Source organism: Fukomys damarensis, unplaced genomic scaffold (assembly GCF_012274545.1).
Source record: "Fukomys damarensis isolate Sample0158 unplaced genomic scaffold, DMR_v1.0_HiC HiC_scaffold_30, whole genome shotgun sequence".
NCBI lineage: Eukaryota > Metazoa > Chordata > Mammalia > Rodentia > Bathyergidae > Fukomys > Fukomys damarensis.
In genome coordinates this window covers 42,505,491-42,508,094 of record NW_022900942.1, presented here as the reverse complement: position 1 = coordinate 42,508,094, position 2,604 = coordinate 42,505,491, and positions in this window count along the sequence as shown.

Here is a 2,604-nt window from a genome sequence, read left to right as displayed (position 1 = left end):
GCATTTTGCTTCTATGTCTTGTCATTTTCTATTTTTTTTTTTTTTTGTTTTGTGTGTTGAAGCTCATAAATTTCTTACGGCAGATAGCTTTCTCACTAGTACTAAGGTTTCTTTAGGAAATATCTGTTCCTCAGAGCTGTCTTCTGTGCATATGTGGCTCTTGGTCTTTGCATCTGTTCCAAGGTCCTACCTTCCCAATTTATTAAGAACCAGTATTTGTTATTTATTTGGCTCATCACCCAGTAGCTTAGTACTGGACTATGGTGGTGGTTATGGCCCCAAACAATAACAATGTTAACTTACAAAGAATGACAACAGGCTACAACAGGTATGGCATCCTGACTAAATTAGCAATATCAATAGCCTCAACCACAGATTAGAAACTGACAAATTGTGATAACTATTAATTTGGTACCTTTAACCATAGGAGGAAGATCTACATTTTATAACAGAATCCAACATAAACCAGGAATGTGTATGCATTGAATTTATCCTTAGGGGAGTGAATTTACCTAGGGGGTGGTAAAGAGGTATAGGAGACAAAAAAGAGCAATAAATGAAAAAAAAATGAAGATAGGACAAAGATGTCTGTGCTGTTTACCCCTGCCAAGTCTTCAGTAGGATTAATGTTGGGATTTTGTGGGAACTGAGGCCAATCTTCAGCCACCAGCTTTTTGGATGTCTCTTTCTGGCACTATATAAACCTCCTTACTGTGGGTTGTTGTGGTGCCTTCAGGCAGGGACAGCCCGGGGATTCTCTCAGTCTCATGTAGAGTTGACGCCATTTGGCCTTTGCACAGCTTCTTCTCCCCCCACCACTGGCACTTTTCTATCCTGTCCAGCCACTTGTCACAAGATGGGGGTGGGGCACTTTCACCATTGCAAATGCAGCTCAAGGCTGCTAGGTTTCACTTCAATCTCTTCCAGAGAGTTAAGTGGCAACCCAGGGCTGTTTAAATGCCACATGCATTTCTGTCTTTCTAGAAAGCCACTGATTTTCACACCTTTCTCTGCCTCAACAGCACTGCAGTCCCTAATTTCACAGTTGCTAAGCAGAGGAAGATAGAAAAAGAAGAAAAAGAAAAGAAAACGGGGCAATGGTCAGTCTCTCAGGAAGGAAGTAAATTATTTCTGGTTGCTCAACTCTGTGTTTGATCATGAATTTTTCTGCCAGGCTATAGCATCTTTTGTGTGGAGGAAAGCCAAATAGGCCAGAGACTTTTTCTCCCCAAATCTATCCTGTGTAGCTCTGGTTAACTGTACCTTTTCAGTCCCTCAGTTTCTTGGGGAAATCCCAGTATGGTGATTCTTGCTCAGTGTTGCCCATGCTGCTTGTAGCCCTGGGGGCTAATGCACTGTTTTATGAAGTTCTGGGCCATTTTATTTGATCTACTAGGTTCTAATTTCAGATTTATTTTGGCATCAGGATGTATGGCCCTCCCTTTCTTTCAATTACCTGGGTTTTTAGTTGATTTCTTTTTGAGTAGGTCCAATGTGACTCCTGCCCCACTCAGCCATGCTGAATTCCCCCAGTTTTCTGATTCTGTATCCCTTCTATATACCTCTGTGGGGGTCACTAAACCAAACATGACCTCAGGCATCTTACAAGTCAATTGACCATAAGAGCTAATATGATTTCAGAATTTCATTCCAGCCATGAAAGTACACAATTTTACTTCATAAGGTAGAGAAAGACATAAGAGAAAGTTTATTTTTTCTGTTTAGCCAAAGTTCACTCACTGTACTTTTTGATACTGACTAGATTGCTCCTCTATCCCCTTTTCCATACAAAAGTATCTTACATATTTGTAGCAACTTCTACTTTCCCTGAAGTTTCCTCCTGATTAATTAATTTTCTCATCAGTATACATGACTGTATCTTAATGCTCTACATTAACATTTTGATAAATTTGCTACATCCATTAAAGTTTACCATGACGTTTTGGGTTGAATGCTCTTTACAGAAAGCATAATTATAATCTATGGACTGTTTCAAGTTCTTTGTAACATTAATCTTCCTTCCAAGAGATTAGATTATTTTTCTCCAGTGACATAAGGTGCACAGATAAATGTCATCAGTCTTTCTGTGCTCTGGAGTCTTTGACCTCCTGGCATCCCAGATCTCTTCTGCCCTGAATGCTTTCTGCAGACCCTTTGTGTAAGATTATGCGAGAGAGCAACACTGCTCATGTGTCAAACTTGTTGATATACTTTGCCTTCTTAGGTATTTAATTGTTAAATAATGTGAATTATTTTTATTCTAATTATAGATGAATAATTCGAGTCCTACCTTATCTGAGCTTCATGGCTCCAATCCAAAGCTCCAGGCACTATACTACAGAGAGGAGTGAGAAGATCATAATGAAACATTGAAACAAATTCAATGAGGGAATAACAATCTCTGACTTTCATTAAGCTAAATAATTTTAAAGTTCCCAATCTTAGCCCAAATTCTATTTAAAACAGTTAATCAGATGATCTGTACTCTGTTTTGTTGTTGTTGTTGCTTTTTGGTATTTTGGTACCAGGGATCTAACTCAGGACCTTGCAATTCAAGGCAGGAGGTATCATCACTGAGCTAAATCTCTAGCCCATCACATGACC